Source organism: Cololabis saira, chromosome 11 (genome assembly GCF_033807715.1).
Source record: "Cololabis saira isolate AMF1-May2022 chromosome 11, fColSai1.1, whole genome shotgun sequence".
NCBI classification, from domain to species: Eukaryota; Metazoa; Chordata; class Actinopteri; order Beloniformes; family Belonidae; genus Cololabis; species Cololabis saira.
The window spans coordinates 37,779,385-37,802,876 of record NC_084597.1 but is presented as its reverse complement, the minus strand read 5'-3'; the positions used below and the strand labels follow the sequence as shown (position 1 = coordinate 37,802,876).

General features: G+C 40.7%; 1 long non-coding RNA gene across 2 annotated transcripts; it reads left to right on the top strand.

Annotated features, from left to right (window-relative positions):
- The first annotated feature begins 12,703 nt into the window (after nt 1–12,703).
- Nucleotides 12,704–14,960, top strand: LOC133454748 (uncharacterized). Of its 2 annotated transcripts, none has more exons than XR_009783437.1 (3): nt 12,704–13,071; nt 13,426–13,513; nt 14,345–14,960. It is a non-coding gene; the product is annotated as an uncharacterized LOC133454748 (long non-coding RNA). The 2 variants fall into 2 exon arrangements; XR_009783438.1 differs by having other exon boundaries at nt 13,426–13,527; nt 14,350–14,960.
- The last annotated feature ends 8,532 nt before the right edge of the window (nt 14,961–23,492 follow it).

Sequence of the window (23,492 nt, the reverse complement as noted above, 5' to 3'; positions counted from 1 at the left end):
GTAACATTAGATAACATAAGATTATTGGATCTACATTGTGCATTCCCAACTGTCTTCTTTTTCCTTTTGACTTTTACCATTTTACCCTCCACCCCCTCATTTGTCCTTCAGCCCAGCCTGAAATCTCTATAGTGTGTTTCATCTAGACCTCTGTCTCTCTGGCTATTATGTTTTCATTGTTATCATCAATTGAAGGAGCAGTCATACTCCTCGATTAAATGTTTAATTAAACAGAGCTTTGTTTCCAATAGTAAACATATGTTTACTTAACGGCCTTTTACTTTTGGAAGGGGGTACATCATTGTGTAAACAGAACTATGTCAGTACTCATCATATACATATCAAAAATAATGAAAAGAAAGCAAGAGCTTATGTTATAATGGGGATTTAAAAGTCAATTCAAATAATAAAGGCCCGGAAGTCTCCTGCTGCCTCCTACCATTCATTATCCCTCCTCTTTTATACCACAAATCATCTCATTCCGTCTCCTCTGAATTTATACCTCAAATATCTAACAAGCTGTCCCTCATATCTCCAGATATATTTTTATTGATAATTCGATTTATTACTCATACTTGATCTTATCCATTCTTGTCACACCCAGAGAGAACCTCAACATGTATTAGACTCCGCTACCTCCAGCTCTGCTTTTCCTTTATCTATCGAGTGCTGATCATTTCCAGTTGCTTTTGTCATTTGCCATAGCAGTCCATAGCTTAAGCTCCATACTGTGTCTAAACCATACAACCCACACCTCACACTTTTTTCACCCATTCAAGCCTACTTGCACCTGTTTCTTCACCTCTTTTCCACACTATTTTGATCAGGAATGTTTACCCTAAATAGACTACTTGAAATCATCACTTACTTCCAATTAACTATGTAAGCGAGGTTTCACCTGTGTGTTTTTTTTTTAAATGTTAAGTATAACTTGCCTTAATTACATTTTGTGTTGTTCAGAACTGGATCGGGAACCACAAAAGAGGGCAAAGACCCGCTGGACCCCCCCGGCCCCCAAAGCATAAGCTGCTTTATAGCAAAGGGAGCTCCGGCTACAATGTGTTTGTGGGGGAGGAAATCGGTGCTGGTGAGTGTCTTTTAACTACAGCATGTGTACTGCAGCATAGCGTCAACTATTTTGAATTATCGTTAACCTTTTTAGCATTTTGTTTCATTTCATCATCCATTGGGAAAACCCTTCAAAAGAGAGAGGAAAAAAGAGAAAACACTGGTCAATGTTACTGGAAATTCAGCATTATGGCAACCACACTTGTGATTTCAAATTGCATCTTTCTAGTTTGAACTGCTCATTGTATTTTTGTCTATACAGTATCTTATTTAGGGTGTCTGTGTTGAAATAACTGCCATACTAACACTTCATTAACCCTTCAGACATGCTTAAATGTGATTTTCCCTTCCAATCTCAGGAACAAGCCATTCTTTCAATGAGGCGGCCACTAAGTGGTCCTCATTAGATGAGGACACTCAGAGGGGCTATCGGCGGAGGGCTGCAGCTCTGAACGCTGCAGACCCCCCACAGCCCCTTAGCGACAAACAAAGGCAGAAAAAAATAGACGGCCACATCAAGCGGATCCAGATGGAGGTTTGAAATCAACAAAAGAGATCTCTACTTACTAATACTTCTGGGGAAATATAAATTATTTGAATCCACTAGGACTTGCTTTGAAAACCAAGGCTGATGTCATGTATTTCCTTTATCTCACCGGACAAATCACTAGGTAGCTATTTTATAGACTGATTTCCTGACCGCGGCCTTGGGTGTCGTGGTACAAAACGTTCGACACCGTTGTTATGGCGGCGCCCACGACAGTGCTCAGAAATCGGTATATAATTACCTCTGCAAACAATGTTGGGGAGGGGTAATATTTCCAACCCAATTAGTATGTTTGGAGATAAGTAATAAATAAATCATGACATTTGGATTTAGATTACATTTTGTGTCGAAAAGCAGGTTTGAATGTGTATATGTAACTACCACTAGGTTCAACCAAAGACGCACTGTGACATTATAATGGTACGCTGTGACTGTCAGTTCATCTTTTTTGCTTTTACAACTATGCCTAATCTTAATCCTAATCCTAACCCTAATTTCACAGAAACAATACAACAGTTTTTCCTATAACACTAGCCTAAATACTACCTAACTCTATGAATTACAAGCTAACATGTCACCTTCTGGAAACCGGGTACTATAGTTAGTCACAGAGCCAATCTATTTTAATTGTTCCATACTATTTGCCCTGTGGTTTGAGTTCTATCATTTATTTGACACAAAATCGAAATGTTTTCGTTTGATATTGTCGAAAATATTGTTTCCAAAGCCATCTGCAATCAAGAAGTTATTGAACTTATTAATGTGAAGCAAAATTATTGTCTATGGTTGAATCTAAACATATAGTAGCTTTTAGATACAAATTAACCTCGGAAACCCCAGCATTCATATTTGGGGGAAATCTTTGCTGACAATACCAGATCGACAAGCTCAAGGGTCGTAGCTTGCTTTGCGAGTATTGAGCTTGTAGATTGTCTAATTTCTGCGAAGATATTTATGTAGGGAAAACTTTATGAGTCACCAGTATAGCTGTAGCCCACGGGACTGCCTCTCATCAACGACAGCCTTTGCTGCATGACATATCACTCCACTTCTCTCTCCTGGTGTAGAATACAAATTCTGTTTATATTTAATGTCCTTGTTTTTTTTTTTTGTTTTTTTTTTTTTATTATAGGTGGCCAGGCTGGAGTCAGTTGGAGTGGAGGCGGTGGCGCTTGCCTGTGACACCCAAAGCCCTAACATTATGGTCCGAACCAGCTACTCCAAAGTAGGAGAGGCTTTCCTGATGCCATCAGCCATCGTAATTGATTTTGCAGTCTATTGTAGAGGTTTGTAGATCTCTACATTTACAATTAACTTCAACTATTCTCGGAGTTACTCTTTTTTCTTATTTTTCCTTATTCTCTTTTTTTTTTTTTTTTTACCTTGTCTGCACACATATTATTGATTGATACCATGACGGTAGAAACCAAAAGTGTATATATGTGCATTATTACTATATGTAATATATACATATATATACGCACACATATGCGTAGACATACATAAATATACACATACAAACCCAGTGTTTTTTTTTTTTTTTTTGTTTTTTTTTTTGGGGGGGGGTGGGGGGGGGGGGGTGACGACATCCACTGCCAATCCAGGAAGCAGGAACACACGGAGACACACGTCAAGCACTGGAAATCTGCAACAAAAAAACCACAAACAAAGCACGAAACCGGCACGGAGCCATCCAAAACACGAACAGCAATCGACCTAAATCTTGAGATCTGATCGCAGTCTGAGCTAAGCTATCGCTACCGCTACCTAAACCCAAAAACTAGAGAGCCAGCATGCAGGTGAACAAGCCAGTGTGTATGTCTATGTGTGTGTGTGTGTATGTATATGATCATGCATGTGTGTGTGTGTGTGTGTGTGTGTGTGTGTGTGTGTGTGTGTGTGTATGCATGTGACTAAATGACTATATGTGTGTGTGTATGTGTGTGTGTGTGTGTGTGTGTGTGTGTGTGTGTGTGTGTGTGTGTGTGTGTGTGTAATAAACCAAACAAAGCTCCACCTGAAGTGTATCTATAGTGGGGGAGGGGGGGGAGCAACCCCGCCACCCGCGAGACCAGAGGCCGACAAGGAAGAGCCCGGAACCCAGGCCACCGGCAACCCCACAGAGGGGAGAAGTAGGAGGGAGGCAACCCACCGCCTGCGAGGCCCCCCCCCCACCCGGCGGCGGCCGAGGGGGCCCGCGGGCGGGGCCCCCACGGCGCGGAAAGAAGCAGCCAGGGATCCCGCGGCGGCGGACCGCGACCCAGGCAATCCCCGGCCACCCGGTCCGGGCCGGACACGCGGCCAGGAGGCCCTCACCCTTCAGGCCAACGACCCCCACCCGGCAGGGGGCCAGCCTGCCCGGAGAGACAGAGCCGCCCCGGCCGCCGACGCGGGCAGGCGCACCCGTCCCCCACGAAAGTGGCCCTCCAAGACCAGAGGGGGCGCCCCGCCGTAGAGGCAGCGGGGGGGACCGGAGACGGGCCCGGAGAGAGGGAACCCCCCAACAAGGCGACACCCGCGCAGGCCCGACAACGGAGGGCCCCAGACCCAGGCATCCCATTCATTCATCCATTCACCTATTCGATACCTATACTAATAATAATATAATATACTATACATAATAATAATAATAATACTAATAATAATACTAATAATAACCATCTTTGTATAAAATAATATTGATAAATTATTAAGTTTTTGATGTCCTGCCAATGGAAGCTCAAATCCTCCATGGCAGGACCCTTCCATACCGCATTCCCACCGACACAGACATACAATCACGCACCATTTTTCCTTATTCTCTATTGCATTTCTAGGAGTTCCCTTCTCAGCTCCGGCTTCGGCGGCATCCATTGCAAAAACGCTGAAGAGTGATCTTTGCAAAAAAGTCACAGCACTTTTCAGCCAGAAATACAGTAAGTATCAAGGACTCAAATTGTCTATCTAAATTGTGTTATTTTAAACAGACCTGCAGAATATTGTCCGTTTACAATTTGCTCTGGTGTTTGTGTCATTTAGAAGATGCCGGGGGTGTGGGTTTACTAGCCTACCTAAAAGCAGAGAAGGGTTTGCTGACAATGACTGGACTGCCTGATGGCATAGCCCTGCGAAAGGCCAACCATTATGGAGTTGATCAGTTGAGGCAGATTCTCAGTGCTGCTGACAAAATCTCTATCCCAATACATGAGTGATTTTTAAAATGTGTAGACTTCAATAGACTTCATTATTATTATGTCAACATGATTAAGATGTTTCTGGCCATTATGGGCATAGCACAACCATCATGCCAAAGAAATGTTATTCGTCAGATGGCTCAGAACTGTGGAGCAAACCACCCAGGAGCATTGTCCTCATCTAAACTGAGAAAACACATGGCCACCATGTCAAAGGTCCTCAACCTAAAGGACAATGAGATGGATGACATAGCAGACTTCCTCGGCCAGTCAGTATTACAGACTGCCTGAAGGGACATTACAGCTGGCGAAGATTAGTAAGGTGTTGATGGCGCTGGAACGAGGGCAGCTGTCCAACTTCAAAGGAAAAAACCTAGATGAGATGAGCATAGATCCACAAGGTAAAGCAGTCCTGCATCACTAACTATATTTGACTCCTCTTACCAAGAGGTTTTAATAATGCTAATATTTGTAGAAAAAGCTTGAAGCCAAAAAGTAGGATTTTTTAAATTTCCTATTTCAAATTCAAATGTTCTTGGTTACATTATCTAACTTTAGGTTACTGTGCATTTTTCCATTTCAAGTGCTGTCTTGATTGGTACTAAATTTGTATCTTTTCACCAGCATATATATTTCATTAACTGTTCAGCACAAGCTCCAATGTTGCTCCTCTTCCTTTTCTCATTTAACTGTATGATATACTGTATTTTTTCCCTGTGTTTTCTAGAAAAAATGTCTGTGGACAGTGCATCAGACACTGAAGATGAGGTTGACTCAACTGAGAGGGACACTGCATCTTTAACTTCATCTTCTGAATCAGGTGGTATGAATGAAACTGTCATTATATACCATAAAAGGAAAAATGTTTAAAAAGATGCTAATATAGTCAAATTAAACAGTTATGGAGCAAATGACATAATTAGTGCTGTGTTTAGGTCAGTCTGAGGTGACCAAGAATTGCACCACTGAAGTTGGACAAATCAAAGAGCTGCCTTCATTCAAGGGTAAGAACATTTGAGTAGAAATAAAATGAGATTGCAAAGATCTTATAAACCACATCTAACCTTTAGATTCAATTGCAGTTTGTTTAAAAAAAGATTAAAAAAAAAAAACTGTAACATGACCACAACACTATTTGGACATCCAGGACAAGTCAGTGCAACAGATCAGGCCACAGAAACAGATGGCAGGTCATCAGTAATAAATAGAACATCTTTGCTGTTTTTAAAGATTTTCTGCTGAACTTTTTCAGATAATTTTTTTTTCCCGTGAGTTGCTTCCCTAATGATGACTTATCCAGAATCCTCTTCATCCTGTCTCTTGTCTGAGATCCCCAGTTAGTTAGTCTTATCTAGACTCCGTTGTAAAGTGATGCAGTGTGCTGAAAGTAAGTGTGGTGTTTAAAAATGTGGGTTTTTAGCCTCAGGATGCTTCAGGAAAACAACGGGTCTAGGAATGAGCATAATGTCACTGTGCTATCAAGCATGTCACTGGTGGGTGGGAAGTTGCATAGTCCTACTTTTAATGAATGGTCCTTTTGGCCTCTGATTTCCATGCACTGTAGTGGATGATTTTTACGTATTCATGTATTTTTACGTATTCAAAAAGTTTTTCATTTAAGCATATGTTTATGTATGCAGACCTGGATGTTTGCTTGTATGCATATTTGGTTCCACAAGATAATGTTATCTTTATGCTAATAAATGGTGTGTGTGTGTATACACTAAAAGTGGAGTCCAGGATTGATCACTGAGCAGTGAAGTGAAGTTACCAGGTACAGGTAAATTACATGACGACTTAGACAAAAAATCTAATTTAATGCACACTTCCAGGCTTGGATATTTATGGAAAAAATATATGCAACATCCTTTTGTTTGTATATGATTTGGTTTATATGGTTTGTATATATAAGATGAGCCTAACAGTGCCACCTGGTGGTGGTTGACGATTAAAAAAAATGGTCATGTCCCCACCAGGCTGGGAAAACGGTCCGGGGATTAAAGTATAATTTGTTTTTCCATTAAAACCAAAAACGAAAAAAACAGAAACATTTTCGTTTTTTTCCTTTTAAATTCAAAACGGGAAAACCGTTTCTGAAAAAAACAAAAAAACAAACAACCAAATCAAATAACGGCCGAAATTTGGTTTTTGTAAATTCCTTTTTTAATTTTTGTATGAATATGACGGCGGACAGACCGGAAGTACAGTGTAATACCGTCAAAATAATACAAACTTATTTTCGTACATATTATATTTATAATATCTTAGTATACAGTCTTATATGGCTTTATATACTTAACCTGTGAGCATGATACTGTTGGTTAGTTGTTTTATGATGTTTGTATAGTTTTAAATTGTTTAATGGTCGCTGCCACAGTTTGCTCCGTTGTCATGGCGACCACAGCGGCCGCCGCCGCCGGTGTTCTGTCAAATTATCCTACCCGGTGAATGTCCTACTTTGCGTCAATGCGCATGCGCACCAGTCAACAGCGTCGACTTGACTAAAACAACACGGAATCGTCCTACAGCTGTTTAAGAAGAAAACTGTGTAAACCGCAAGAATTTAGAGTTTCCTGCAACCAAATTGTAGTTTTCCATGTTTGCGTGCTAATTTAATGTTTCCTACAACCAAATCCCAACTTTCTTGTAGTTTTTCATGTTTGCGTGCGTGTCGACCAGCCTTTGCATGACTTTTGTTAATTGAATATAAACTACCGTGTTGCAACGCCCTATAAGCAGTACGAGTTGTAAAAGAAAATCAGGGGGGATGGTGGATTTTATCATATGGAGACAGATAATTTGTGCTGATTAAAAATAATATAATAAATTACAAATAATAGCACTGACCAAAACACCTGCAGAAATACTGCAGGAATGACATAGCAGCAGTTAAATGCAGCCTTTTGTAAGCTTTAAATATCCACTGGGCTTACATCAAATACATCAAAACACAACAATAAAAAACAGTTTTCTGAACTTATCAATATGACTCTGTCCTTCACAGGATAAGTAAAATGGATCACTGCAAAAACTCAAAATCTTAACAAGAATATTTGTCTTATTTCTAGTTAAAATGTCTCATTTTAGTAAAAAAAATCTCATTACACTTAAAACAAGACTCATGACTGGAAAAAACAACAATTTTCACCTGTTTCAAGTAGATTTTCACTTGAAATAAGTAGAAAAATCTGCCAGTGGAACAAGATTTTTTTGCTTGTAATAAGAAGATAAATCTTGTCCCACAGGCAGATTTTTCTACTTATTTCAAGTGAAAATGTACTTGAAACAGGTGAAAATTGTCAAATAAGTTATTTTTCTGGTGTTATTTTTCTGGTGATGACTCTAAATGTTGAAATAGCAGTAAAACCACATTCATTGATGAAATGACAAGGGATGGAAAGGGGGGATGGCAGTTTTACAGGGGGGATGATTTGGACCGTTTTTATTTCGGGGGGATGATTTTCACCGTTTTTATTTCAGGGGGGATGATTTGGACCGTTTTTATTTCAGGGGGGATGCCATCCCCCCTCATCCCCCCTCAACTCGAGTACTGCCTATAAGAGATGTAAATATGAGTAAACAGTAGGGTGGGGTGTAGTGCAAAAATAATAATAGTAATAACAATGGTAATGATAATAATAATGATAATAATAATCCATGTATTGCTGTAATATGTTATGTATAATATGTGCATGATATACCATATGCTATTTTTGGCTGCTTATAGCAGTCTTTCTATTGTATTATGTTTTAATTTTATGACATTCTTTGTTCACATTTTAGGTAATAGATGCCTATTTGCACATCTTCATTGAAAAGCACAAGGCAAGTAAGAATAACATGTTCCAGGTTAGCATATAGGGTCCATTATTAGTCCTGTTAGATGGAGACCTAAGGACTCACGCGCAGAGAAATGGGCTCTGATATGCAGGATTTAATGTTATACTATACTACTTTTCTGTGCACTGGATTCTTATGGTATGTAGGTACCTATACAGTTTTTTTGCTAACCTGATTTCAGAAAGTACTGTTTTGCTTACAGAAATTTAAATTGAATTTTTTTAAAGATTGTCAACATCCCCAAGAAGGCCCTCATCCTTATTGATCCCTTCGGGAAAGAGGACTATTATTCAAGAAAAGTTCTCCACAACTGGAGGTAATCTGCACTACTCAAAATTAATGATTTACAATAAGAACTTGTATGGCTAAATGTTTAACTGTTTCTTATTCTGTGTTTCCCAGGAACTACCTTAAAAGGATGGAGAGAAGGGGCTGAGGCATGGCAGGTGGAGACTGTGCACCACAATAAACAGCAGGATGCCAGTAGCTGCAGAGTTTTGGTTATGAAGGTATTAAATCATCATTTGGATAGCTGACTAGATAGATTATTACCAAATTAATGTCCTCTTCTTCCAACTTGGTGACTATGTGAATGTGGATAAAAACACTGCGTTTCAGTTTGCAGAAAACTTCATCACTGAGGGATCCACAGAGGTCGTCACCACAGCTGAGGCTTTGCATGAATACAGGAAGCAGATTGCCTGTAGCCTGCTACAAAATCCGGGTCAGTGTAAAAATGCTTGGATAATCAGTTGCCACAATGTGGTAATTACAATGACTACTACAACTACTGTTTTTTTCTGTTCACATAATAAAGTGTACTTTTAAATACACATTTCATAATGGATGCTTGATATCTGTAGGTGCACATGCTACAAAATGTAGAAATGTAAGAACAACAGAGATGCCTACACTGCTGTCAATACACGCATAAAAAGGGTTCTTTATTCTTTTCAAGGCGATGCAAAAGATTACTGCATAGTGTGCGCCCTGCTGGAGTGCGATCCACAGCACGATTGGAATGGTAAACATTTTTATAAAAGAATTATAATTGTTTTATGTGAAATGACTTTATGAATGTTACATTTTTTAAATTGTATCGTTTCTGTTATGTTGTCTCACTAGGTGCAGTGTGGGACATGTCATCGGTGGGCCCATTTGGAATGCGCCAAATGGCCAATAAGATAACAATCGCCTTGACAGATGAGGAGGTGGCGTCTGTCAAGGCCACATTTAAATGTGTTATCTGCAGAGGTGTGTAAGATAAAACATAAGAGGTTGTTTAAGATTTTGGTAAATTATTCTATTACAATAACCTCTATATCCAAATTGCGAATTTCCCCATTGTGGGACTAATGAAGGAATATCTTATCTTTAGTCACATGAGTAGGTTAATTTCCTGTAATTACCAGTATGTGTTGTTGTGTTCACTAAGCAGCTCACGTCTGTCCCACAGATTTTAAAACAACAGACTGATAATTAAACTGTCTGTTGTACCTACTCATATAACAATAGGGATTAAGGGGATAGATGAATTTCCTATATTTTGAGGCATCCCTGCATGAATTTGTGTATTGTCTATGAAATATGTAATGCAATAACGAGATTTCAGTGAATATTGACATGAAGATACTGATATACAATTTTCATGCTTCTTGCAGATCCAATGAAGGAGCCTATTGTGGGCGCATGCTGCCGCAGCCTCATTGGTTGCAGAACATGCATTGATGAGTGGCTTAATCATGAGCCCAGTTGCCCGAAATGCAGGGATGGGGAATTTCGGGTGAAAAGTTTCACCCTGACCGGCATTGAAGACACTGTGAATATTTTCAAAGACACTATTAGGGGATAAATAGTTTTTTCTTAAATTTTTTTGGTTCATAATAGTTTTATTGTTTTATTTGGTTGTTTGGTTATTTTTGTTAATCTGTTAAGTTTATTCGTGTTCATATTAATAAATTAGAATTTGTTTGCACTCTTTTGTTTACTGAGTACTCTGTTTCCTGAGGGGTGTGTTTGGGTTGAAGTGCTAGTTGTATTGGTTTAACACATCCCACGCACACATACTGTACATACAGTTTTGTTTAAACACATTCAAACCATTGAAATGATTCTCTACTTTGTCAATACACCTGCAACCTTTTGGCTGTTTTCAAGAAGAAGAACAGACACCCAGAGGTGGAAAAAGTACAAAAATATTGTACTTAAGTAAAAGTACAAATTTTCTGCTTGAAAATTACTTAAGTAAAAGTAAAAAGTGCCCATTAAGAACATTACTTAAGTAAAAGTATAAAAGTACCTCAACTTAAATATAATAAAGTACCAAAAGTACATGGTGTAAAATGTACTTAAGTACAAAAGTAAAAAGTAAAAAGTACAAAATTCAAAGTACAAAATTGTTTTCAAAAGGATTGCAAAGAAATGAAGAATCCAAGAATTTGCTTACAACTCTAAATAATGGTGATATTATTCTGACCCCTTTAGTGTTTGTTTCCATTACCCCATTTTAATTTCTCCCTTTGCTCATCACTGCTGCTGTACCCCATTGGCCCCGAGACAGGTCCACCCCCAGCCTGTAGTATGCAGTGACAACATTAAGCAACCCCAGCTGATAAAGGATGAGACTTTTGAACTTTTAAATGCCAAAACCACCTTAGAAGGGGTGGAACAAAGAATGGTGCGCATGGACACGCGTCGGCTGCCGCTCAAGGCTGATTTATGGTTCCGCGTTACACCAACGCAGGGCCCGTACCCTACGGCGAGGCTCTGCGTCGATTTAACGCGGAACCATAATTCAGGCTTCAGTCCTCATCGGTCCTCGACGCGACGGCGGTTCCTCCGGCCTTCCGGCCGCCTCTGCGGCGCAACTCTCCCGGGAGCTGCGGCTCCTTCTCGGTATATTCACGCGTCCCCCTTCCTTCCCGTCCGCCTTATGGTTCCACGTTAAACCGACGCACAACTTACGCCGTAGGCTACGGCGTAGGGTGTGCGTCGCCGCGTACCCTACGCCGTAGCTCTGCGCCGGTGTAACGCGGAACCATAAATCAGCCCCCGCTGTGCTGTTCTTTAATTTGTAGCGAGTAACGACGTGTCCAATTTTAAATGTAGCGGATTAAAAGTACGATTTTTTCCTTGAAAATGTAACGAAGTAAAAGTAAAAGTACAGAAAAATGAAAGTATCAATAAAAGTACAAATTCTCAAAAATCTTACTTAAGTACAATAACGAAGTACTTGTACTTCGTTACTTTACACCACTGCAGACACCAAACTGAAGACCTACTACTCTTGTATGGAGAGCCTGCTGGCATACGGTATGGCAGTATGGTATGGGAGCTGCACTGAGGCCACCAGGAAGAGACTTCAGGGGGGAATCAAAGCAGCACAGAAGATTGCCGGGTGGCCTCTCCCCTCCCTGTCGAACTTTGGCACCTCCCGCTGCCTCAGCAGGGCACAGAGTATCATTTAGGACGGACAGATCCCATCTAGGTTCTGAAATGTTTGACCCGTTGCCCTCTGGCAGTTGCTACAGGTGCATCACAGCACTCACAAACAGACTTAAAAACAGTTTCTTCCCCAGAGCTATAATCACCCTCATCTCTAATATGCACTGACACAAATGTGCACACACACGTGTAATATATTGAACTGTGAATGCTGCTAAAATGATGTCTGAGTGAGGTTTATTGCTTTGTATGTGTGTTTTTGCACTTTAAAGCCTCCAGAGATGCATAACGGTAATAAAGACTATTCTATTGTCGTCTATTCTGAGCAGCCTAGTCTGGCTTAAAAACGAGCACATACACAATGACAAAAACATATTACGCCTGTACAGTAGCGACGCTGGCGCGGGTTTCCGGGTTATAAAAACCCAATGTCAACAACATTTCAAAGTAGAGGGCCCCCCCTCTGCCCTAAGGGGCCGCCGCCTCCCCTCACGACGAGGCTCGACTCGCTCGAGGCTTTTATTTTGGCATTACGTGCTCTCTGTGCCTGCAGCATCAAAACATCCGGTAGCGTGCTCACAGTTGAAAAGGAAGTGACGTCGTCACTCAGTTACAAGGAAGGAAAGTTGGGAAAGAAAGAGCGACGATGGGGAAGGCGGAGGCTAAAACAAAACAGAAGAAATCAGGAGCACAGAAATGAAAAGATAGAAAAAAAGAGAGATTTGTCCAGGCTGCTGCTGCCAAGTGTGTCTCAGTGAGCACATTTTTTAAAACGGCGCGGCCGCCTGCACCGCCACACATTGATACTAACACTGAAAGCAGTGATGATGCAGCCGCAGCCCGCGACGGTGTGGAAATGGAGGCGGGGGGGGTCGGCGTCACAGCCCCCGTCTGATGAAGAGGACGCCGCCGTGTCTCCTTGTCCTCCACTTGTCCTCCACAAACAACACAAACCAAGTTGTCCTACAGACCAAATCACTGAACAAGGAGCAAGACTAGGTGAGTGAGACATAATAAATTATTATAGTTTGACTGTCTTTGTATCACGTGAACCCCAGTATCCACATTTTTTGGGTGTTCTGTTGATTGATTGTTTGAATAATGTTTTAGAAGAAATTGCATAGGAACAGACCAGTTTCATGACAGTACAGATTCACTGGTACAAAGTCAATTAAAAAGCTTTACTCTATGCATTACACTTGGTTACATTTTGTTTACATTGAGGAGGGAAAGGCTTTTGCAGAAAATAGCAGCTTGAAAAGCTCTGTGATGTATTGAAAGCTTGTCAAGCTGCTAGCTATAGTTATTAATTATTGTAAACTTGTAGATAAGCTATTTTCTTCTTGTAACCAGGAGCTGCTGAAGAGGACACCATCCGTGTCCGCCTCCCCTCCACTTGTCGTCCAACCACAACCATCAAGACAAACTACTGAACCAGGAGGTGAGGCCGCATAAGTGAGTTATGGTTTAACTCAGTAACTTTAACCACTTGAACCCCAGCATCCACATTTTTTTCTGGGAAAGGCTTTTGCAGAAAATAGCTGCTTGACAAGCCCTGTGTATTGTAAGCTTGACAAGCTGCTAGCTATGTTTATTAATTAACTGATGGGCCATAATGACTAATAAAACAGAATCTCTCAACTGCAATGTCTGTGCCTATCTGCGCTCAACAATGACTGAGAGTCGTCTCTCAGATCTCGCAATGCTTTATGTTGAGAGAGAGGTTACTGCCTCCATTACATTGGATAATGCTATTGAAACATTTGCCAGGATGAAGAAAAGAAAAACTAAGTTCTGAATAGTTTTTCTTCTGAGAGCAATGCTCAAATATTGGCAGTTGGCATAAAATATGCATCTTCTCCTTTTCTCCAATAGCCCTTTTTGATACTGCACTTTAATGTTCATCAATAAGTATCTTATTTTTGGCATCCAGATTTATTATTGTTGGGATTGTAATGGCGCCTTAAGTTGTTTTATTGTAATTTTATTGAGTATGTCTTTGTATTGGGACTGAGTTGGGAATGTTTAATGTGAATTTTATTTATATGCTGCTATGTTGGTCAGTCATGTGTTTTTTCTTATTTATTGTATTTATTTATTTTGCCATTTTGTATAAAATACCAGTCTGAGATGGTGTTACATCCCTTTAAATTTGCTATTTTTATTTACTATTTTTGTTTATTATTTATGAGGATCTGCTACTGGGGTGCAGAGGTTTGGTTGGGCGAGTCTGTTTACTGTTGGAGGTGGCCTTTACTAAATCACCTGTCAGCTCAGGTCCACTGGTGTGGGAGGAGTTGGAGCTGCTGCAGGTGTGCTGATGGAGAGCGACGCCCACCTCTACCGGGAGCCAACCAGAGGAAACTTCTCCCCTACAAAACTGCTGCTGGAGCAGTGCTCTTTGGCAGTCGTCTCACACCACCTCATGTGTAAAGACGTGCTGTCCGTTCTGTGTGATGTTGTGAGAGCTTTGGGGCCAAATGTTTGGTTTCCCTCAGCCTATCTGCCCAAGCAGTTTGTGGCCCTGCTAAATCTTGTTGGTTGATTAACTTGTGAAAGTAATGGAAGCAGTAAGGTAAATATTAGATGGCTCCAACGCCTGAGTGATGTAAAAGCCTACTTTGATGAGGATTGGTTTAGAGTAGTTAGTATAGTTAATATTATTGTAATTTTGTTTTGGTTAAATGTTAGGTTTAGTTAGTGGATTTATTATTTTAAGGTTAGGGTCCAGTTCCTTATGCTTATTTCTTTGGTTTACGTTGGAGTCATTTTCTTTATATAAACTTTAGTTTTGGGGTATAATTTGTAAACTGCTTTCCTTACTGTTGTAAGCAATCAACTGTATTTCAACTTGAACAAAAGAACCATTGGGTCAAATAAAAACATTTTTACTCGCAAAACCTGCCTTTCATTTGCGTATTCTGTGATCCCTAGTAGCAGAGTACGTAATAGATGATGTTTGTTTAGCCCTATATGATGCAGTGAGTTGGAACTTGGAGGTCATTGGTATTTTGCTGAATGCAGCAATAAAATGAGGATAATAATTATAATTGTTGTCATGACACTTTCTTTGGCTTTCTCGTTTCTCATTCAGTTTTTACTCCTTATATTGTCTAAAATTGAATAGGGGAATACACAGAGCTTTGCCCTGTTGCACTATTCACCACCCTGCAGTTATTATTATCCTGTGCTATGCATTCATCTGCTGATCTGGAATGGTCTTTTTTGTTATAATCATTGAAGCTGCTTGTGGCTGTCAATCTGTTTCTAAACGACTTAAAGTCATGCAAAGTTAACCGATCCGACCCGTAAGATCCCAAAAATTTCAGTTTAGGCCTCCGCATAGCGGAGGCCTACGCGGGCGCCCGGTGTGGCTCCGGGGCGCATCGCCCGTTACCGGTGATCAAACCGACAGATTTCGCTGAAAATCTCGGAGGGTGAAGCTGGTCCAGCCTGGGACGTACCCCAGAAATCCCTGCTCCCAAAACAATTTAGTTGGACGGACCCCGCTTTGGAAACCAGGAAGTAGGCTGGAGCAGCGTGCATCACCGCGGCTTTAACCAGGGAATCTGACCGGTTCCGACCGGCCGGGACCGCAGGAACCCGTCTGGACTGGTAGCAGGGACTCCCGGGGACCGACCAACGGAATTTCAGCCGGATCTGCCCGGCGGATGCTGTGCGACGGGCGCCCGGCGCACAGATCGGCTCCGGGGCGCATCCTATGCGCATCGACCGTTACCGGTGATCAAACCGACAGATTTGGCTGAAAATCTCGGAGGGTGAAGCTGGTCCGACCTGGGACGGACCTCCGAGGACCCAGCTCCCAAACCACCCGGGAACCTGGATGATTTAACCTGGATCCGCGGCGCCGCGTCCGACTGGCTCAAGGAAGGACCGCTCCAGCCTGCGGAGAGAGCTGTTTGTGGGCGTGGTTTCAGCAGCGGAGGCTGAACCTATGGAAATGAGCGCCTATGGTGACGTCACCATAGGCGCAGATTCTCATCGGCTCAAAAAAAGGTCACGTGACACTGGAAGACTCAGTCAGGCGGGGGTCAGACACCTTGCAGAATTCCATGGTATTTTGTCTCCCCTGTGTTGGCAGGGTGAGGGGAGACCACTTTATGTTAAAACAGGAAAAAAACGTGTTTTTCATAATAGGTCCCCTTTAAAGCAAATGCACCCAGGTCTAAAGTTATATATCATGCATGTTGGTGATATTCCAATGTATAAAACCCACATGAATCATTTAGCTAAACATTAGCCTGTAGCATGCAGCTAGCCATGTTTTGTCAAAAAAGTAGCCATGGGGTAAGTTGAACCAAAGCCTTGGGGTAAATTGGGCCAGTGGTTCAACTTACCCCCAAATTATTAATAAAAATGTATAAATTATACATTTCTATTCTAACATAAATTTATGCAACATATTTATTTTCTCCATATTTCAAATATTGCAGAAGACCTACCATGGTAAGAACATATAAAAGAAAAACTGAGAGGGCCAAAGCACCCCGATGAGATACAGAGAGCAGCCACTGCAGTGATTGATGGAAGATCCATCAGATCAATGGCAGCCGAAACCGGCATTAACAGGAATACCCTGCAAAGGTGGGTTTTCAGACTCAATCCCGGCCTTCCTTTCTAAAAACTCACCACTTCAGACTTACTCAGTCCATAGCACTTATAGTACCAACCTAGGTATCCTAGATAGAATGTTTAAGTAGACTTAGATAGCAGTTACCTTTATAGTATTCATACTGTCATGTGTTTAGCTATATGTGCAGTATGATACACATTAACTACTTTATACGCATGATGTTTTACCAAGTTTTAGAATGTCTACATTGTGAACTAAATTAAGTAAATTCAACTTATCTGTATACAGTATACTGTATGAATTATGATGTATTGCCATGTTTTCATTTTGTTTATGCTTACTGTGAGTCTCTCTGGATTAAGAGTGTCAGATAAATGACTATGAATTGTAAATTTTAGGTAAATGCAGAGGAAGGAGAAGGGAATAACCACCATAGCGTATGGTGGAACAGCATTGGCGAAGAGGGTCTTCACACCCAAGATGGAGAAGGAGCTTGCTGACCACATAAAAAAGCTGTCTGACCAGTTCCACGGCCTTACAGCTGAGAAATGCTGCAAACTGGCATGTGAATTTGCCAAAAGGAACAGCATCAGTGTCCCCATCAACTGGGAAAATGGCTTAGCAGGTAGGCTGTATAGGAAAAACAATTGTGTATGTTAGGCAAGTCTACCTGATCTTGTGCATCTAACTAGGCGACTTTATTTTAATCTAATTAAATATGTTATTTTAGGTAACGATTGGTTCAGTGCATTTCTAGCACGCCACCATCTTTCCTGCCGTATTCTGGAAGCAACTTCTCTTGGAAGATCTACGGCTTTTAACAGAACTACTGTTGGGGAATTCTTTGACAATCTGGCCAATGTGATGGACAGGTACAGTAAATGAACTCTCTAGAACTATAATGGATGACTACACAATAATGATGTTTAGTTTACCTAATGTTTACCGGTATGTATTATTCTGATTTGTCTTGTATGTCTTGTCTCTCTTGCAGGTATAAGTTTCCTCCAAACATGATCTATAATGTAGATGAAACAGGTGTCACACCAGTACAGACTCCGAAGCAAGTCATCACAGAGAAAGGGAAGAAGAGGGTGGGTGCTGTCGTTTTTGCAGAAAGAGGAGACCGTGACTCTGGTCTGTGCAATCAGCGCAACAGGACAAGCAATTCCACCAATGTTCATTTTCCCTAGAGTAAAGTACAGAGACTACTTTCTTACAGGGGCTCCAACAGGCTCAGTTGGCACAAGCACCAAATCCGGCTGGATTAATGAAGAAATCTTTGCAGATTACCTGGAGCATATGGTTAGGCACACCAAGTGCTCCACTGACGAACCCATGCTCCTCATCCTCGACAACCATGTGACCCACATCTCACTGAGGGCACTGGATTTTGCCAAGGAAAAGGGAATAGTTATGTTGACCATTCCACCCCACACGTCTCATAGATTGCAGCCATTGGACACGTGTGTTTATGGGCCATTTAAGACGTACTACAACAGATCTCTGGACGGTTGCCCAGGTAACCCAGGCAAAACAGCCAACATCTACCAGGTCCCTGCATGCGTGAACGAGGCTTTCTTGTCCGCAATGACACCCCGCAACATTTCCTCAGGATTCCGGAGCTCGGGAATCTTCCTTTACAACAGGGACATTTTCCCTGACTCAGAGTATGAGCCATCCATGGTAACAGACAGACCAGTCCCGGATGATGACCCGGTGGTAGCTTCAAGCTCCAGCACTGCTGATCTGCCTACTGCTGAGCACACGGTTGTTCCAAGCTCCAGCACTGCTGATCTGCCTACTGCGGATACAAATGCAGGTGTGTCATCAAGTGACATTGACTTGCCTTCCTGCCCTCCTGGATATGTGTCACTGTAGTCTACTGTACAGTATGTAGCACTTTTGTTTTGTGCTTGTTGTTTTGTTTGTTTTATTGTTACATTTAAAAGCTAAATGCTGAGCTATTTGTTTTTTGCACTTTTGAATTTGGTTACAAAGAACCAAGGATTTATTGCCATTGTTTGAAATGATAGTCTACCTGTATTTTTGTTTTTAGTGTACATTGCACTGTTTTATATAAAAAAAGGGGGGGGGGGGGGGGATTGGGAACATGGAACCAAGTAGACAAAATTATAAGATATTGGCTACATGCATTTTCGTTTTAGTTTGTTCTTCAGAAAGCTACCTCATTCTCTGAATGCATGGGGGAACAGTAATTGTGCCACTGTAGCCTACTGTATGTAGCACTTTTTTGTTTGAATTTGAAATTTTATCACTTGAATAATAAAATGTTTTAAAAATAAACGTCATTGTTTTGTACTGTTTAATCTGGCCTATTTTATATGGCTAAATGATGCCTCTATGAAATGCTATGCCTATTTCTAACAGCTAACATCTATTAGTAAACTATGTTTGATGAATTAATCAATTATATTAATAAACTATACTCTGGATTTAGCTTGGGAAATCCAGCTGACCCTATAGGTTCAACTTACCCCATTACATGGTTCAACTTACCCCGTGCTTGGGGCAAGTTGAACCACTTGGAAACTTTTTTTTGAGAACCTATATTTTCACAACCCTTTGTTATAAATGCACAATTATTGTTTCAACTGAAAGAAGACATCCTGAAATATCCGTAGATGTATTGATTTGACTTCTATCTCATTTTGCCTTGCCTTGAGGACAGCAGAAGTAAAAAGTGGTTCAACTTACCCCGTTCTCCCTTACTTCCGCTTCCGGTCTGTCCGCCGTCATATTCATACAAAAATTAAAAAAGGAATTTACAAAAACCAAATTTCGGCCATTATTTGATTTGGTTGTTTGGTTTTTAGTTTTTTTCAGAAAGTTTTCCCGTTTTGAATTTAAAAGGAAAAAACTAAAATGGGGGCGCTGTTTCCGTTTTTGGTTTTAATGGAAAAACGAATTATACTTTAATCCCCGGACCGAAAACCTGACAGATTTTAAATTTTCTAAATTTTGTCAATCTTCATATTTAAGTTGATATTTGGTGTTCCAGGGTCCCTAAAAAAATTTACAAGCTAAAACAAAGCCTTCAGTTCATTTAGAAAGTTGCGTCCCCATGTGCGTCCCCAGCCGTGGGCTTAATCGGGTCCCCACGGTTCGGTAAAAACAAGTGTGTGTGTGTGTGTGTGTGTGTGCGTGCGTGCGTGCGTACGTGTGTCTGTATGTTCGCGCGCGCGTTTGTCTGTATGTGGGCGCGCGCGTTTGTCTGTCTGTGCGCGCGTGTGTGTGAGAGATGAGGTGAGACAAGGTTAGTTCACTTTTTTAAATGCAAACTACCTGAGTTGTGGAACAATTCTCACAGCTAACTCACATCTCTTTTTTCTGTTGTAATATCTCAAAAGCATGCAGGTAAACAATATTTCTATATAGCCTAAATAATATGATAAAATTGATCACAGGAGATTAAACACAAGTAATGTAATAGCAAAGATGAATTGCCATGTGCTTATCATCATGCAATTCATAGTGTTTGGTTGCTATGCAATGAAATGCCATGGGTTTAAGAGTTTTATCATGCATTCAATATTTTCAAAATCTGCTTTTCAGCATTTGAAAACAACTGTTAAAGAAGAGTGGAGAGGTAAGTTGTTAATAGTAGCAAAGCATACCTTATTTAGTCTAAGTCAGGGGTATTCAACTAGATTCGGCCGGGGGCCACATCTGCAAAAGGACTGTATGAAGAGGGCCGCACAATTTGAAAATGTGGGGGTTTTCAAAATGTATTTTGCACTCAAAGACGAAGACTTATGTAAATATAATACATTTGTATTATACATTTGAATATATCTAGTTTACTTATGAATTATGTATTAATTGTCTCCAGATTTAGTAATTGTGAATGTTAAATATAATATTCAGATAAAGAAATATTTTGAATGCAAGTTAATTTTGAAACCATGCATTGTGCAAACTTAATGAAATTGATATTGACCTACTTTTAATAAAACACGCCATAATGACAAAGCACCACTTTCCACCAAGATTATCTTATTTGAATATTATATTAAGCATTGAGCACAAGCATTTTAGTCCATAGTAGCCAGTTTGATGTTATAAATAAGCAACCAAAATATTAACCATAAGCTCCTTTATTAATGACACATCTGTGCATTATATCAGCAAAACAAAACAATCACGAATTATAGGAGGCTTAGAAGTTCCATCTGAAATGCAAAGTCCTCACTTATTCAAATGAAAAAAATGTCAGGCCAATCCTAGAAGCCTAATGATGTAAACAAGTCCTCTATACAACGAAGGTTAATAATAATGTGACAAACATTCACACTGTGCAACACTGGCAAAAAATCCGAAGTAAAAAACATCTCCAACAGAGATTAACATGTACAAACACTATGCATCGTTAACCAACTAAAAAAAGGCTACCAAGCATCTTAAACTTAAATGCGATATGCATTCTCTGCACACATTACAAATAAAAATCTCACCTTGTGTGAACGCATTCCTGGCATGTCTGTCTGCCTGTGTGTCTGCCTGTATCTCAAGGCTGCTCGTCAGCCAGCGGTGTGCAGCGGGCCAACAAAATTACACGCAGCGCAGTTGGCACTCTCTCAAAATCAATTTAAATAAAAAGAAAACAGCTCGAGCTCGGAACTGAAGTACAGTAGTGCAAACTAATGTGTGCCATATTGTCATCTGCTTTTTCCCCACATCCAAGTAATGATCTGACATGCTGACAGGTTTGCTGCATTTAACACTGCTCCCTCACTCCAGCTGTTTTTAACTGTTCGGTTTTTTCCCCACTTATTCCACCGAACACCGAAAGTGTTTTTTTTTGCTATTTTCGTCCGAACATTCGGTGCATCACTATTATATAAAAAAAAAAAAAAAAAACATGTTTTTTTTTTTTTTCAACAAACACCCCCTTTTTTGAAATATGACCAGGGGCCACATAAAAGCTCCTCGCGGGCCGCCAATTGAATATCCCTGGTCTAAGTTGTAGATGTTAGGCTATTTGACTATAATCTCTGAACTTGCTGTCTGAGATTTTCATTGTGCTCATTCTGATTTTTTTTATTTTTATTCTTTTCTGTATGTTACAGAAATACTGTTGGAGCCACAGAATGCACATATGAAGGAGAAAAATAGGAGGACAGCAGGCCACACTTGAACCCAGATAGCCACCACCAGCTTGTTGGAAGAGCTTTGCCCTGTGAGCTACTGCTGCCCCCCATTATTAAGGTAACAGTGTATGGAATGGGAGTGCAAGCTCTGCAAATTTGTGGCATCATCAAAAGGGGGACTTCTTAAACACTATAGACTGAAACATGGACATTTTGGCCATGGAGATTTTCTGCCTTATATTAATTTGATTGACAAGAGTTCACAAATCAGAGGAAACCAAAAATCAACAAGAAGGGATAGCCTTTAAATGTAAAATCTGTGACTCATGCTTTCCAAATACCTAAGATTATTTTCACCACATTAATTCTCATCTTAAAGAACTAGAAACAATAGTGTGTGTGTTTGATGGCTGTGAGTTCAAAACAAATATGGCACTTATGCTACTCACAGAAGTCGAAAGCACAAATCTTACTCGTTTGATGACTTAAAGGCTGATGTGATTGTAAAACTTTCTACCAGTGCTCAACAGAATGAAAGCCATGTTTTATCACTGGAATCAAATGATGATGCTGAGTTGGATCGTACTGTAGATTTGGATTGTGAAGAACAAACCGGTGCATATGAAGAAATAATTGGTTCTCTGTTGTTAAAATTAGAAAGCATTTATAATGTCACAGGTAAATGTTTAGATGACTTGGTTGAGCAGCTCCAGTTTATATGTGCATCGTCGTCTCAATACATTCCAAATTTAGTGAGAAACATTTTGACAAAGAATAACTGCACTGTTGACGAAAGTGTTATCAGTGAGGCCACGTTTACACGTAGCCGGGTATTTACAAAAACTGATATTTTCCCCTCTACGTTTTCAAAAATATCCTCGTTTACACGGACTCGCATGAAAACGCTGGTAACGTCATGCCAGCCAATCAGAATCCTGGAAAAAACATCAACAAATGACACGAGTAACTTCCAGTTAAGGCTGATTTATGGCATCGGACTCTCTCTGTCCTGAAACACTGAACGCGTTATCGGCCCCACGTTCTACCACGTTCTTTTGATTGACAGCGGAGCCTCGCCTTTTAAAAGGCTGATTTATGGTTCCGCGTTACACCAACGCAGACCTTATGGCGTAGGTTACGCGGCGCACTCACCGAACGGTGCGTGTCGCCGCGTACCCTACGCAGTAGGCTACGCTGTCGATTTTACGCGGAACCATAAATCTGCCTTTATTCACCCGCCCGAGACTCGCCTTTTATTCGCCCCACCAACTGCCCTGCGCTCCTGAAAGAAACTCCTAAAAGAACTCCTAGACAAGGCGGCAGGAAGAAAATAGAAGCAGGTCTAACGTCCGACCAAAGTGGGGAAAAAAACGAACAAAATAACGGCGTGTGGTGACGCAATCAAATAGCGAACAGCGTGGAGTGACCGGCGTGTTCGTGGTGTTAAATGCAGCAAACATGTCAACATGTCAGATCATTACTGGGATGTGGGGAAAAAGCAGAGGACACGAGAAATGATCAAATAGGTACCAGATCTTGTTGGATCCGGCACAAATTAAGCCCTAATAAGATTAAGATAAGATTCTTATTATATCTTATTATCTTATCAGAACCTTCCAGCTCCCTGGCGATCTCCCTCCAGCCAGCTGCCACTTTATTGAGGTTCTTGTATTGAAATGACTGTTTCCTACAGCGCTTTCAACTTGTTTTTTCAA